Source organism: Rhinoraja longicauda, chromosome 20, assembly GCF_053455715.1.
Source record: "Rhinoraja longicauda isolate Sanriku21f chromosome 20, sRhiLon1.1, whole genome shotgun sequence".
NCBI lineage: Eukaryota > Metazoa > Chordata > Chondrichthyes > Rajiformes > Arhynchobatidae > Rhinoraja > Rhinoraja longicauda.
The window spans coordinates 17,215,640-17,232,869 of record NC_135972.1 but is presented as its reverse complement, the minus strand read 5'-3'; the positions used below and the strand labels follow the sequence as shown (position 1 = coordinate 17,232,869).

Genomic DNA, 17,230 nt, shown 5'->3' with positions numbered 1-17,230 from the left:
TGCGCGACACACAGGGGCCGGCCAGAGTGGGGACTGCAAGGACCACAGGTCGAGGGGGCAGACGATCCAACAAGCACCGTACCTTCAGCCAGCACTGTTCCACTGCTCTCTCCATGTCCCTGTCACGGCCGCGCGGAGCTCTGCTTGGCAGGAGAACTAGTCCGTGTGCTCAACGCACCTGCAGTACTCTGCTGCACAATCCACCAAACAGCCGGCTCTTGCTGGAAGCGAAGGCTGCAGAATCTGCTCACACACACAGCATCTCCTCCACCCTGATGTTCTCAACCACAGAACTAAGCCGGCCTTGCCAGCGTTGTCATGGCAACGAGGAAGGAATCCCCAGTGATCTCAGGCAAAACAACTGCAATGTCAAACCACTCGCGGATCAAGTGAGACAGAGCACAGCTACAACACACGGCTACGCATGCAAGGAATGGTGCTCCCCACCAAGGCAGCAAACCACCCCTCCCCTCCCCCTGGGCCCAATCACACCCGCAGCAAAACAATAAATGAGCAATGCACCCAGAGAATACAGAGCCAGCAAGGAGACAGGCAATAGGGCGAGTGCTCGCAAACACTTTAACAATCCACATACAGGCAAACTTAGTGCAGGACAGGTTGCCATTGCCTGTCGCACTCCCACTGGCCTGTGAAGGGGTGAGGCAAAGGGGTGGCACTCTGCCATAGGGGGCGAGACTAAAGAATGTCACTCCTCCAGAGGTCTTGGGGCTGAAGGAGCGCCGCTGTCGAGGGGGTGGGGGTGGGAGAGTCGCTGTCGAGGGGGTGGGGGTGGGAGAGTCGCTGAAGGGGAGGTAGGAGTGGGAGAGTCGCTGTCGAGGGGGTGGGGGTGGGAGAGTCGCTGTCGAGGGGGTGGGGGGAGCACCGCTGTAGGGGGGGTGGGGGTGGGAGAGTCGCTTTAGAGAGGGTGGGGGAGCACCGCTGTAGGGGGGGTGGGGGAGCACCGCTGTAGGGGGGGTGGGAGCATTGCTGTAGAGGAGGGGGGGGGTAGTAGGGGTGGGGGTGATGGATTCCACTTTTTTTTAAACCAAAAATAAATCTAATCAATTATTTACAAGAATAATATGTACAATTCAAAACAATACCAACAAATCCACCACTGTAGTAAAAAGTAAAATAAACATTCTTAAATATCAAATACTGAGTATCCAACAACTATGTTACAATCCTTGTCAAGAATACACTCCCCCCCCCTCCCGCCCAGCGGTCCCGTAAATCCCGCAGGGTGCCCATGAACAGCGCGTAGTCCCTCCCTAGTACCACCTGGGCGCGGACGTAACCCTGGAAAAGGGGCAGGCAGCCGGCTCAGGCAGAGCCCTCTTCCACCTGGTGCCATGACACGGATGGCCAGCTTGGCAAGGCCCAGGAGCAACCCAACCAGGACATCTTCAGCCCTGCCCTCTTCCCCTACACACTGGGTGTTCAAAGATGAGGATGGTGGGTGAGAAGTGCAGCCAGAAGGCAAGGAGCAGCCCCTTTAGATACTGGAACAGGGGCTGCAACCTCACACACTCCATGTACACGAGGCACGGGACTCCTCGGTGTAGTACCCTCCACCCCAGGTCCCCGATGGGAGCACCACTGTAGAGGGTGGGCTGAGGGAGCGCCACACTGTAATAGGGGTGGAGATGAGGGAGCACCACACTGCGGTGGGGTGGGGATGAGGGAGCACCACTGTAGAGGGTGGGCTGAGGGAGCACCACTCTGCAGTGGGGTGGGGATGAGGGAGCGCCACACTGTAATAGGGGTGGGGATGAGGGAGCGCCACACTGCAGTAGGGGTGGAGATGAGGGAGCACCACACTGTAATAGGGGTGGGGATGAGGGAGCGCCACACTGCGGTGGGGTGGGGATGAGGGAGCACCACTGTAGAGGGTGGGCTGAGGGAGCACCACTCTGCAGTGGGGTGGGGATGAGGGAGCGCCACACTGTAATAGGGGTGGGGATGAGGGAGCGCCACACTGCAGTAGGGGTGGAGATGAGGGAGCACCACACTGTAATAGGGGTGGGGATGAGGGAGCGCCACACTGCGGTGGTGTGGGGATGAGGGAGCGCCACACTGTAATAGGGGTGGGGATGAGGGAGCACCACACTGCAGTAGGGTGGGGCTGTGAGAGCACCACTCCACTCACAGGGCAAATGGCAATCTTATGGGATTGGCAATAAAATGGGAAGGGATGAAGGGATGTTTGGGAATGTGGTGGGAAGTAAAGTAACCTGTAGAATAGGGTAGCTGGTTTGGGGAGATAAAGGATTCAAAAGGGAGGTGGAGGTTACAGAAGGGAGATCCCTCTGAAATGGTAAACCTTTATCCTCCACATATCTGTCATAAATAATTTCATGGACAAGTGTCAAAAATCATCTGATAACAGTCGTGAATAGCCCAGCACTTAACTCACCGCAGAACCTGCTAACACACTTTCACAATAAATTATAAAGAGCACAGTCAGCATTCTCACTCAGGCACACACGAGACGCGGTTTGTTTGGAGCGAGGCGGAACAATCTGTGATGAGGTAAGCGGCCAATTATTCTATTGTTTGGGTGGAGCTGACTCCAGGATCAACGTTGCCCCCAAGGCACCTGGAGTCAGTCTCCTCTCCTTCCCACTGCTCTTGCACATCCGCCTCCGGAAAAGCAGCCAAAGCCTCCGTGTTATGCCCCTCCAGAACATCCAGATATTGCAAATCTCCCTCAGTGAACCTTATAAAACAGCACGCTATTAAAATGGCTACAAACAAAGCTGCTGCTCTACAGAAAAGAGCTCTTTTGACTGTTGTGTACTACATGCTGCCTTGGAGACACGAGTGACTGTTACAATTAAGCGCACGTGTTTTCCATTGGTCCAGTGTTCCACGGCACCTCGGTGCTGAAAATTCAGCTTCACCTCTTCTCCCTTTGACAAACCGCCTCAGCCACACACACACATCAAAGTCAATCGTTTAACATGTCAGATGTAACCAGTGGCACAAGTACACGGCAGAAGAATTTTCGGAGCATCTCTAAATACAGTTTCTCTGCCGCACATCCAGCTGAGTTCCAACTCGGTGCATTCCCCGCCCACCTGCATTGGGGCGAGCCTTTGATGAAGAGATGTATCTGAGCTTGTAGGGACAGCTCCCTGCCCACCTCACTGTCTGAAAATGTGAAGAATCCGAAAAATGCACTCTAATTTACAGCACTGATTACAGACGAAGCAATAAGGTGCAGTTTTCCAATTATGGACGAAGACACATATACCATCCCACTGTGTCATCTATTACACTTTGCTAGGACACATACATTACAAACCATTTTTTACTAATTCCAGGGATATAGGTGAACTAATCATTAAGATCAACATCACAAATTAATTAAGCAATCAGAAATGCCAGCAGAGCACTGGCATTTAATTTTAGGGGTATAATATGTTTTAAAATATATCAAGTTGTCAGAGATTCTAAAGCTACAAGGAGCTGATGACATTAAGTTTATTTTAGGTAGACACAAAATGCTGGAGTAACTCAACGGGTCAGGCTTCTTCGGAACCTGTAGTCTGGGTTGGGTCCGAACTGGGAGGTCTGGAACCGGAACTGGAATTTAGTTTTGAGATACAGCGCAGAAACAGGCCCTTCGGCCCACCGAATCCGTGTCGACCCGCGGTCCCTGCACATCCACACTAGGGACAATTTTTACATTTATACCAAGCCAATTAACCTATATACCTGTATGTCTTTGGAGTGTGGGAGAAAACTAAACATCTCGGAGAAAACCCATGCAGGTCACAGGGAGAACGTGAGTCCACCTAACTGCTTTTACATTGGGTCTGCCGGACTATTGTGTACAGATCTGGTCTCCCTCTTGCGTAGAGGGAATGCAGCAAAGGCTCACCAGAGTGACCCCCTGGGATGCACGTCTGTCCTGAGGACAGATTATGTAGCTGGGTTTATATTCTTACTTCAGAAGAATGAGGGCTTCATTGATGCATCTAACATTCTTACATGGTTCGACAGAATAAAAGGCTGCCCCTTCAGGACAGAGTAGAAATTTCTGCACCCAAAGGATAGTTAGTCTTTGGGATTTTCTATCCAAGTGGAGCCTAAGTCAGTATATTCAGATAGTGGGTGATTGATTTTTAAATATTAAGGGAACCAAGTGATATGGGGTTAGTGCAAAGAAATGACACTGAGGCAAAAGATTGAATATTGGAGCAGGCACAAGGGGCCGAATGGCCTCTTCATGCTCCTTTGCTATGTTTATCTGTTATTTGTATAGAGTTTAATCAGGCATTGTCACAATTTGTATAATTGGACACATTGGCGCACAAGAGACGGTTTAAAAATCATTTACAAAATGGCACCAGAATTTCTGTAGTTATCGGTGGACACTACTGCAGGTTTTTCTTAGTGTAGAAAAGACTCAGAGCAGACACAGTGGTCATCTGTAAACTATAAATCTGTTGGACAGGGAAGATGCAAAGAAACAGTTCCACTTTCAGAAAATCCAAAATTGCAACGGAAAATAAATTATTTAAGCTCAATATTTAGAATACCCAGCAAACCAGTCGAGGCAAATAATACTGAACCTTTTAAAAGGAAACTAGATGACATCAAGAGGGAAAGGAAAAAAAAAGAGAATTAGAAAGATATGTGAAAAGACTAAATTGAGAGTTAGTAATGACGCACCGTGAATCAAAATGCTAAAACGCAACCCAAGGAAGAAGGTATACTGTAGACTGCACTCGAATGAGAGGGTGGTGAAAGGAATACAAGGGCTTTTATAAAGAAGAATCATAGGAAAATCACAAATCCAAATTTTCATGAGATACAAACTGCATTTTACAGATATCTGAAAATAACAAGAAAAATTAGGAAAAGGTTAAACCACGGACACACAATAATATCACAAGCATTGGCAGTAAAAGTGGCTGAATTATTGAACAATTACTTGGCCTTGATATTTACCAGGAACACTAACAAGATGGACATAATGCCAGATTTTTAAAAAATACATTTAAGAAAAGTGGATGAAGATAACTGACCAACTAATTGGAGAGATAAAACCACTGGCTGGATGGATTTAATCCTGGCTTCTTACAAAAAGTAAGGGAAGAAAATAGCAGGGGCACTGTTGTACAGTAAAAAATAATTAGAAGAGAATCATGTCAGAGGAGTAGACAGCTGATGTAATGTGAAAGGGGAATTAACAAGCCTGGGAACTACAAACCAATTAGCTTAACGTCAATGATGAAAAAGATACGCAAAGATGCAACAGAAAAATGACCAGCTGCAGTAGTTGTGTAGTTCGTGCCGATTTCAGACCAGGTCAGTAAGAGAAAATGGTATTTGAATTTCGCAAAGCCCATTGCATAAGATATCTGTATCTAATGATAAACTTGTGAAGATGGGACAAGATGCAGGGTGGGTAGCTGGGTGGCCACAGAGAAAAAAAAGCAAGGCTGTGCTTGCAGGAAGTTACTCAGTTTGGTGATAGTGAGAAGTGGCAATCCACATGGATCAGCATCTTTGTTTGCAACTACAATGTGGATTGGTGAATCAAAATGTGTGGATAGCACTGAATTAAGATTGCAACCAAATCATAGGAACTTTGTCACAATTATAGCAAAACAAACAATAAACTAGCAGAATGAGATCAAAAGCTTGAAAGGATACATCACCAAACTCAGGAACAGCCTCTTCCCCTCTGCTCTCAGACTTCTGAATGGTCCTTCCATAACCTAGGGTACTGCCCGATTCACCTCTACCCCATTGCAAAATTTGGACTTTGTCTCCGAAACTGATGAGCTACAGTGATGAGAACAATATTCTGCACTCTGTATCTCTCTCTTTGCTCTACCTATTGTACTGGAGATTGGCTTGATAATATTTATGTATAGTACCATCTGATCAAATAGCATGCAAAACAAAGTAGATCATGCAAATCAGTGTAGAGACAGTACTAAGAGTTAATGAGGCCACATCATAAACCAAATCAACCATGGCAGTTCACTGCAGGCAGTTATTTTAAGCTTGTATGGAACTGTGGTTAGACTGTGGTTCAGTCTGAAGAAGCGTCTCGACCCGAAACATCATCCATTCCTCTCCAGAGATGCTACCCGTCCCGCTGAGTTACTCCAGCATTTTGTGTCTACCTGTGGTTAGACTAAGCTAGTTTATGAACTTCATATTTTAAAATCAAATTTTAAAAGATGCATGGGAAAAGATACAAGAGCGTTGGCTGTCACTGCACCAGAAATTAGAGTTGGTATAAACAAGCTGGAGCTCCCTTCTCCAGAAAAAAAAGCTGGGGGGAGGGGGAGAAGCTGGTAATACAAGAGCAGCCTTTAAGATGGTGAATGAGTTTGACAGATTAGATGCAGAAAAGTGCATCCACTTGCAAGCAAGAGCAGGACTAGGGGACATTAGTGTAATGTATTGACCAATAAATCTAATAAAATAACTTCTTTGGCCAGAATGGTGATGACAATGTGGAACTCTCGACCACAAAATGTCTTTAAGGCAGCTGTATCTACTTAAAGAGGAAGCCGGATGAGAGAGAAAAGCCTGGAACAAGTATGGGTGTAACTGAAGTGGAAAGAGGCACGCGTGAAGATAATCACTGGCCTAGACTTAGGCTGAGTGATCCAGAACCAGGGGCCACAGTTTAAGAATAAGGGGTAGGCCATTTAGAACTGAGATGAGGAAAAACTTTTTCACACAGAGTTGTGAATTTGTGGAATTCTCTGCCTCAGAAGGCAGTGTAAGCCGATTCACTGGATGCATTAAAAAAAGAGTTAGATAGAGCTCTTGGGGCTAGCGGAATCAAGGGGTATGGGGAGAAGGCAGGAACGGGGTACTGATTGTGGATGATCAGCCATGATCACATTAAATGGCGGTGCTGGCTCAAAGGGCTGAATGGCCTACTCCTGCACCTATTTTCTATGTATCTATGTATCGATGAGTGATAATACTGTGTAATCAATTGTAGATGGACGGAGGTGAGAGTTGCTTGTGAGAATGGTCTGCTACTGTGCTGTAAATTTTGTTGCAGCATTAATAGGACTATGGTACAATATGTTACAGCATTAATAGGACTATGGTACAATATGGTACTGCTCATCACAGAGAGATGCCCATTATAATGAGGTGTTGCACACTGCATTCAATACCTAATAATATTGCAAAGATCCAAATGCTAGTAAAATATATGACAATGACACCAAATGAGTTCGCTGTTGTTAAGTCAATAATCACACATCAGCGAACCATTGCAGCTGGCATGAACTATCATATATCGGACCATACCATAAGTCACAATAAGGTACTATATATTGCAGTATAACATTACACATCACAATGAGGTACCACATGTCACACACAAGGACCACAATTCACACCAATGTACCACATACTACAGTGGACGTACTATATCGCAGTCAGCAGCAGCAGTCCAACAGTTAAACATGGTTTCTATTCTCTAGGAGCAGTAGACCATTCAGCTTACTGTTCATGGCTGCCTTTTATTAAATTACACCAAATATAACTCTCCAAATAACCTTTACCGTTCTTGGCTTAGGAAAGCCTGCAGAATATGGAAAGGTTTTTGAACCACTCCCATTGTAAAATACTGTCACTCCTTCAAAGAACGTCAACCTGAATCCTCTCCTCATTCTTAGAGTCTCACGCACATGGCAAACAGTACTCTCCACCAAAACTGTTATTGAGTAACTCCAGTAAATCTCTTGCCAAACTCTGCTACATGTAAAATTCTCTATATCCCACGGTGGTGCAGCGGTAGAGTTGTTGCCTTACAGAGCCGGAGACCCGGGTTCGATCCCGACTACGGGTGCTGTCTGTATGGAGTTTATACGTTCTCCCCGTGACCGTGTGGGTTTTCTCCGAGATCTTCGGTTTCCTCTCACACTCCAAAGATGTACAGGTATGTAGGTTAATTGGCTTAGTGTATGTGTAAATTGTCCCTAGTGTGTGTAGGATAGTGTTAATGTGTTGGGATCGCTGGGCGGTGCGGACTCAGTGGGCTGATGGGCCTGTTTCCGCGCTGTATCACTAAACTAAAAGAAAACATTCTGGTGTTGTTACATTGAATTTTTGCCGTTCTCTTGCTGTGGCTTTAACGTATTTCATAATAATTTCAGCTAACTGAGCTATCATTCAAAACTTATCATTACTTTTTAGTCTTACATTTTATGCCTCTATTTATAACACTTAAAGCGCTTTGTATGGTTTCACCCAGCCACGTTACAGTGGGTCTCTTTTGTCCACATCGTATCCCTTGCTTTTGAATTAGAAATGTTTATCTCACTCCTGCACATTGCATTTTTAATCGCCATTAACTCCTTCACTATTCTCCAGCAATCTTGCACTTTTCAAATCTGCACCCTTGGCCAATGGTACACAACGGCAAACTCGTGTGTGCTACTTCCAATGAAAATGGAAAACGGTGAGGTTATTGTTCTGGGGCACGCATTCCTTCTGTAGTCTGTGCGGCATCCTTTTACAACGACTCAATTTCCTGCTCTTTGCTGCTAGTCTTCCTCTAGTGCAATCAACATCAGCCTCTCTAATTGGCTTCTCATGAGACACATCTCATGGGTTCCATCAAACTAAATCAAAATTAAAAACATGGTTTTGTCCATGAACTTCCTTTCAAACGATAAATTTTGAGAGTTGGCAGGAAACTGATATTGGATCGTGCGCTTATTCCCAGCTTTGTCCTCCTTTCGCTCCTGGAGAGACGCAAGGGGAATGTTGGAAGGTGTTCACAGCCATCGAGCATTTCTAAAGTATACTGTGGGTAGAGTGCACCCTATCACACCATGCAGAACACAATCCTGCCCATTACTGTCAATTACATCAACCCATCAACTCTCTTGTCACTAAACATTTCACTTTCCGTGCTCTATTAATCCATGATTTTGAACCCTCCATCATATGTCCCCTTACTCTGCTCTAAGGAGAGTATTAAGATAATTGAATTCCCTCACCTTAAGTAAATCCCTGCACACTCTGAAGGCCTTGACATCCTTCCCAAGGTGCAAGACCCTGAATTTAACACAAACCATGGTTGAGGCTGAACCAGTACGAGCCCAATGCTTTTGTACTCTATTCCTCCACACATAAAATCAAGGACCAGTATGCTTTTATACAAAGAGTAAAGCGCCCTCCCAAAGTGTCTTGCCACTTTCAAAGTTTTGTGCAGCTACACACCAGTATCTTGCAAGCATTTGACCACCGCAACTGTATCCTTTCCATTTCCTACACTTTGTCCTCACTCCTTCCCTCCCTCTCAGAACAACTTTGTGCTCCTCTTTTCCCCACCCTCCATTTGTCAAAGCTACACATTCAACACCACTCCCGACTCTTCTGGGGTTTAAAAAGATTCGGCTTGTCACCAAATACTGGAACAAACTTCTACAGTTGCACTGTAGAGACCATGGTGACTAGATGCATCGTGGCCTGGCACTACAATTCCAAAGGGCAGGAACACAAGAGGCAGTAGAGAGTGGTAGACACAGCTCAGTCCATCACAGACACAGCCCTCCCCACCGTCAAAAGCATCTACACATGGCGTTGCCTCAAGAATGCGGCGCTTATGATCAAGGATTCCTGGCATATGGGCTATGCCCTCTTCTCACTGCTACTCTCAGGAGGAGGTACAGAAGTCTGAAATCCTACACCACCCGATTCAGGAACAGATACTTTCCTATAACCATCAGGTTCTTGAACCGACTTGCACACCACTAATCCTACCTCAGCAATGGAACACTGGGGACCACCTATTGCACTACCTCAGACTTGTTTTCTAATTGTGCATTTGCACTAATGTCTTTTTTTTCTTTTCACTATCTTGTCGAATTTATGTGTGATGTATAATTTATATTTCTGTGCGCTTTTGGACAATATTTTCCTGTGATGCTGCTGCAAACACGTTTTAATTGTACCTGTACCTCACCATACTTGTGCATATGACAATCACCTTCACTTGACCTGATGTAATATCACCAAAGACATCATTCTCTTTCACCATTCTGGGGCCGCCTCTGGGGATGTGCTACTTCACTCTTCACACAGGCGGCTGTCCACCGGATCAGGAGCTGCACTCTGCTTCCTGCCCTAGATGAGTACTGCTGACACTGTGGAATCCCCTGTGCTGGGGCAGGCGGGCTAATGCTCTGCACGGCCACCATTCAGTCCACAAGCCTGCCTAAACTTCCAGCTGTGTGTCACCACTCTCTGTCTCATGTCCATTCTAATCACTACCATTGGCCTCCCCTGCAGTTCCAATAAAGCTTAATGTGAGCTTGAGAAATATACAGCATTTCATTTTCTGAATGAATACAATACCGCCTTCCAGACGTCAAACTCTTCAATGATCACAGGTAATGAGAGTATTATTTCAGATACTTTCTGCCTTACCATGACAAACTCACCTCATTATTTTACATTTACATCTCTTCCAGACTAACGTTTTCTTTCATTTTTAATTTTATTATCCCGTCTCCATATAAGTCTGTTATTCCATTTGTTATTCAATCTTTCCTGACTTCCTCAGTATCAGACACATTCCCTTCTATTTTATTCTCCCTCTCCCATCCCTCTGCAACTTAGAAATAGTTTTATCCCAAATTTTCCCCCAGCTCATATGAAAGATTGGCCACCAGAACATTAATTCCATTTCTCTCCACGACTGCTGTTGGGCCCAAGTACTTCCAGCATTTATTTTTAGTTTTAGAAATATAGCGTGGAAACAGGCCCTTCAGCCTACCGAGTCCCTGCCGACCTGCGATCACCTGCACACTAGTTCTATCCTAGACTAGGGACAATTTGCAGAGGCCATTTAACCTACAACCCAGCACATTTTTGGAATGTGGGAGGAAACCAGAGCACCCAGAGTAAATCCACGTGGTCACAAGGAATACATGAAACTCGGTTCAGACGGCACCCTTGGTCAGGATCGAACCCGGATCCCTGGATTTGTTGTCTGCTGCCGAAGTCTTTTGGCATCGATACTTCTCTCGCTTTCCACCAAAATCCATAATTTAACAATTCCTGCTTTACATTTTAGTCATTATTCACTCACCTGTCCACTTCATCATTTAAAGACGTACACCATGGTAACGCACAATTTGGCCCACTGAGGCCACGCTGATCATCAACTACCCATGTACACTAATTCCATTTTATTCTCCCCACATTCCCATCAACTCTCCCAGTTTCTACCACTCACCAACAGACGAGGGACAAATTTCCAACAGCCAATCAATTGACTACCCCACTCGTCTTTCCGTAAGCCCGTAACTGTCCTCCCGACCACATTTACGAGTGTGAACATTCTGTAAACTTTTTTAAAAGTCTAACACAAGTCCCTGTTAACCACAAAAGTACCTCATAAAGAGTAGCTCAGAGAGTGATCCCTGGCATACATCTCATCCCAGTCTGAAGAACAGTCATTCACCAGTGCCATGCTTTCAATCCCGGAAGTAATTTGGAATCCATATGACTACTGCTCCTTTAACCCATGGGGTCTGAACATACTCATGTGCAGTAATCTAGCAACTGCCTTCAAATGGAGGCAGTCCCAAGCACCTCATTATCCCCAACCTCCAGTCAGACATCATCTCACTCCCCTGCCCCTTGCTACCATATATAAACTTCCTAACCCCCTCCCCAGGCACAATGGCACTCCCAGCATCTGAGTGATAAAACAGGTATTCTTGCACTATATCCCTCCACCTGTTAAAGGACCCTCCATATTGTCCAGCAGACCACTGCACTAAATACTGTGGAATGAGGCTTGCCACAGTACAGTGAACTCCCTCTGTTCACTGCCAGCATCCCAGCCCAGCAACAATCAATTAGGCATTAACATGACAGCAGATGATGCCGAGAGTATTTTTATAACCAGGCTGATTACAGCCATTTCACGCTTGCTCACTCCGAGTCAGGCTGAGGCATCACTTAGACGCAGGACGTTAAAGACAGTGCAGTGTGGTGCACGGGAAATCGTCAGAGCCACTGGGTACAGCACCCACGTACAGGCACCGTACGCTGCCTGCCAAACACCTGCAGGGCAGGCCGTCACCAACAGGAGGTGAGGTGCTGGCACTGAGCTGGCCTAACTGTGTGGGAATGCCCCTCCATACAGCCACCATCCACTGTGTGGGGCCATTAGCTGACAAGCTCACCTCTGAACTGGGCAAAGAGCTGTCGGGAGGGGATAAGAGAAGTTTTGGTCAAAATGGCTGGGATTCATGGAGGAGGGAGAGAGATGGATAGAGTTTATTTACTATCACAACGTGTAAGAAACATTTGGATGCATAGGATAGGTTTACAGCGATATGGGCCAAATGCTGGCAGGTGGGACTAAGTATAGATAGAGCATGTTGGTTGGCGTGGGCAGGTAGATATGAAGGGCCTGTTTCCACACTGTGCGCCTCCATGGGTCTATGAGTGAGGGATGGGGCAGCAGGGAAAGAGATTGTCAAATAAGGTGGGTCAATCCGGGGAAATGGGAGCTGGAAGGAGAGAGGGCCGCATCTTGGGGGGAACAATGGCACTTTATCTATGTTCAGACTATCTTCAGCATTGCTGCCAGCTTTGAGGAAACAAGGAACTACATCACTAGGAACTACATATGCTGGTTTTCACAAAAGGACACATAGTGCTGGAGTAATTCAGTGGGTCAGGCAGCATCTCTGGAGAACATGGACAAATGTGATGTTTCGGGTCGGGACACTTCTTCAGCTTTGAGTCTAGAACGCAGGAAGGACACCTCAGCCCTGGGTGGGAGCTCACTGGAATTCAACCAAACAATACTAGGGCTTGATGGTTTTTAATTGAGGAGGAAATGGAGGCTTAGCCGGATTTCTGTTTAGAGGGTAACATGCTGCTCTAAAAGATTTGTTAAAAATGGAAGGGTAGAGGGAAGGAAGTGCTGATCTAGGCTGCTGTACCACACACTATTTACGTGGCATGGGCAATGCCTCGTGGCTTCAACTTTCCAGCCAACACTGGAGAGTGAACAGCAGAAAGGAGGCACCTAGGAACTGAAAGGAAAGAGAGCTGGAGCTGTGGAACCTGCTGATCAGGCCGTATAATTACAGGATTATGGATGATTGTGAGACTCTTGCTAAATACAGAAAGCAAGCTAGTAATTTTCTGGACCTGGGAGAGGTGCAGGGACAGTTGGAGCGGAAACCTGCCACAAACTGAAGTTGTCGGCCTCTGTCTCCTCTCTAACTCACCCTCCGACGGTATCAGCGACCGTAGGAGACACACAGACTCGGCCTTCCAAACGAAGCTTACCTCCCACAACAAGGAGCCGGGAGTTCCCTCACCGCCCTCCCTCCCACACAACTAGGATTCATCACAGAAAAGCCTGGAGGGCTTGAGGAGTTCAAGGAGCATCCTACTGCAGCCAGGTTAACGACTCGTCCACCGCACCGTGCTGGCGGGAAGAGCTTTCTCACTCTCTCCCGTGATGGAATCAATGCATCGGTGCAGATCAAGGGAGCAGCAGCTGCACAGCCCCCCCCCCCCCCCCTGTACTCTTAACACAGCGGTAAAAATAAACTGGGCATTACAACACAGGTCACACCAGGCCCGTCCAACAGCTCTGCTTCTCTTGGAATTAGACCAACAGTAAAGATTTTCTGATTTAATCACATCAAAGGCTCCAGATAGCTCACAGTCTGTGCTCTGCACAGAACAACACTCTCCCCCCAGATAGCTCCCAGCCCAGCTACTCTGCACAGAACAACACTTCCTCCAGATAGCTCACAGATTCCAAGCCCATTCTCCACTGGGAGGGAGCGGGAAGGAGTTAGATGTCTCCTTCCAGAGTCAGCAACAAAGTATTAACAAAAGCACAGGAACTGAAGCACAGAGTCAAAACTCTGCTTGCAAAGCCGCACAAAAGAATTTTAGTTCAATCCAAGGCAGTCTGGTGGTCTGCACGAAACCATTAGACAGGCCCTCCCTGAAAACCAGGCCCCCAACCCACACACTGCATTCATTTGGGTCACAGGACACGGCAACAGGAAATATCTCACTGCAGCCAGGCCCAAGATACGAACATCAGCTCAGCCCAGGCCGCAGCAGGCCCTGCCCCGAGCCCAGGCCCTGCCCTGAATCCAGGCCCTGCCCCGAGCCCAGGCCCCAGGCCCTCCCTGAATATAGGCCCCAGGCCCTGCCCTGAATCCAGGCCCAGGCCCTGCCCCGTCTAGGCTACAGGCAGCAGTGATCTCTACCCCACAGCCCGGCCTAGCCCAAGTCACTGGCCTGCTTCAAAGATCGTATCACTTAGCCTTACCTCAATTGCCTGCTGTTAGTGGGGTAATATGGGGTAATTGTGGAGATAATACAAGGCACTGATTCCTCCTGGCCTTCAGACAAGGGTTTAGTACAAAGCACGAGCCTCAACGAATCTTCCGGCACCAGCAGCCAATGGGCACACTGAGAGATGGCTGCCTCGCCACACCAGTCAGGCGCCCCCTCAGGTTGATGCCCAACCCAACAGGCGAGTCCAGGGCCACGACCAGCACTGGGGCCAAGTGTGCACTGGCATCGTGTTTGCACTATGTGCCAACTGGCCACTTGGGCCAGGGCAGTGTAGGTCTGGCACACTAGCTGTGCCCAACACCACCCAGAACCAAACCCCTCCATCCGGCATCCTCCAGCTTACTCTCATCGCATGCGCACCGTGCATGCGTGCTGTGGGGCAGAATGTGCACACACGCACTCAGTGCACACTATGTCTCAGCATACACACACACTCAGTGCACACACGCACGCCTAATGTATGTCCCAGTGCACACTCAGCACCAGTGCACACACAATCAGTACACAATCAGTACACACTCAGCCCCGTGCATGCAAGCATTCAGTGTACACTCTATCTCAGTGCACTCTGTCCCAGAGCATGCACACTTAGTGCACTCTCTACCCTGTGCACACACTCAACACAAGCTCTCACAGCGCACACACACACACACTCAAGAATACACTCTCAGCACACATTAAAGACTACACTCTCAGCATACACTCAAACACGAGCGCATAACTTTCTCCCAGCGCACACATAAACAACACATTCTCCCACAACACACACAATCTAACAGCCCGCATACAAGAGCAGTCAGAGTGCATGCATCAAAACACTCTCAACTAAACTCTAAACTTTCTCTGAACTAAATTAAAACACACTCACAGAACCCGCAAGAACACACTCCCAGTGTGCACGGACAAGAACACACTTAGCAAGCACAAAAAGGAACACTCACAGAATGCACACAGGATCACATTCTGACTACATGGTCACACGCACAGAACACATTCTCCGTGTGTGCATGCACTAACTCTCCCATTGAGTGCACATAAACAAGAACACACTCGCAATACACACATACACAAAAACACACTCAGTGTGCACACACAATAACACAGTTGCAGTGTATGCACATACACAATAACCCACTCTGTGCACAAACAATCGCAGTGTGCACATACAAGCAGGCTATCACATGGACACTCTTAGTCTGCATACTTCAGTACAGACTCTGTATGCACACACAAGAACACAGGTCTGTGAGCGTACACATGATCACGCTGTGTGCCCACACGCGACCATGCTTTTTGTGTGCAAATGCGATCACACTCAGTGTGCACAGGTTATCACAGTGTGCACACACACGATTGCACTGTGCATACATCTCTCTCAGTATGCACACATGATTGCATTCTCAGTGTGCACCCACTTGATTTGCACTCAGTGTGTGCACCTCTATGGTTACACACACACAATTGCACACTCAGTACATACAAGATTGCACACTGTGCACGCACACACGTTCGCAATCTCACTGTGCATTCCTATGATCACTCAATGTGCATACACATGATCACACTCAATGTGCACACATGATCACACTCAATGTGCACACATACATGATCACATTCAATGTGCACAAGCATGATCGCACTCTGTGTGCACACATGCATCTCATTTAAGTGTGCACACATGACTGCAGTCTGTGTGCACACACATTATTGCATTCGCCATGTGCACACACATGTCGCGCACACACACCCATGATCATACTGATCTTAATCCATGATCATATTGCCACACATAATCACTCAGTGGTGCACACACATGATCACCCTCTCAGTATGCACACGCAAATCACACTTTGTGCACACTCACGATCACAAGAGTGCACGCAATTACACTCTGTGTGCACATGATCACACTCTCTCAGAGCGTTAAAACACAGGTAGACACAAGAAGACACACACCAAAACACATTCTCACACCCTGCACCCTGAAGTGTGCACATGCATAGGACACATTCTCACAGTGCGCACACACAAAAGAGCACACACTCTTACAACGAAAAATGAAGTCCTGGAGGTTCCAGGTCGGGCAGTATCTGAGACGTGGGGAATCGGACAGATGCCGTTTCGGTTCGGGAGTCTTCTCTGGACTGTCCATCCCCTCCACAGATGCTGCCCGACCCGCCAATTCCCCAGCACTTTGTGCTTCCCATCTCCAGTGCCTCAACAGCTCTCTCTCACACACAGTGAGCGCCGCAGTCACCGCCCCAGCCCCCGCAGCCCCCCGCCCGGTACTCACTCACTCCCTCACTCACCCGCTCCCTGCTCGGCGGTGCCGGCAGCCGGTCGCGGTGTCGATGGGCGAGGAGCCGGCGGGCTCTCGGGAGCTGCCCGCTCACAGCATCGGGCGGCCGGGCTCCACTCGGCGCCTCCCTCCGCACGGCCGCAAGGTCAGTGGAAGGAGGCGGCGCGGCCCGGCCCGGCCCGACCCCGCCCCCAGGCCCCGGCCCCCGGCCCAGCCCGACCCCGCCCCCAGGCCCCGGCCCCCGGCCCAGCCCGACCCCGCCCCCAAGCCCCAGGCCCCGGCCCGGCCCCGCCCCCAGGCCCCGGCCCCCGGCCCCCGGCCCGACCCCGCCCCCAGGCCCCGGCCCCCGGCCCGGCCCGACCCCGCCCCCAGGCCCCAGGCCCCGGCCCGGCCCGACCCCGCCCCCAGGCCCCGGCCCCCGGCCCGACCCCGCCCCCAGGCCCCGGCCCGACCCCGCCCCCAAGCCCCAGGCCCCGGCCCGGCCCGACCCCGCCCCCAGGCCCCAGGCCCCGGACCCCGTCCCCAGGCCCCGGCCCCCGACCCCGACCCCGCCCCCAGGCCCCAGGCCCCCCCGGC

General features: G+C 48.6%; 1 protein-coding gene across 15 annotated transcripts in view; it reads right to left on the bottom strand.

The window, feature by feature from the left end:
• Window positions 1-16,833, bottom strand: part of LOC144603593 (F-actin-monooxygenase MICAL3-like) — a 201,670-nt gene extending 184,837 nt beyond the window's left edge. For 13 of the 15 annotated variants that reach the window (XR_013548640.1, XM_078417027.1, XM_078417030.1 and 10 more), the window contains exon 1: window positions 16,665-16,833. The gene's annotated coding sequence lies outside the window, so the exon portion shown is untranslated. Of the gene's footprint in view, window positions 1-82; window positions 350-16,648 lie in introns of those variants that run through there. The other 2 variants (XM_078417029.1, XM_078417028.1) reach the window with 2 other exon arrangements.
• Window positions 16,834-17,230: the final 397 nt, after the last annotated feature.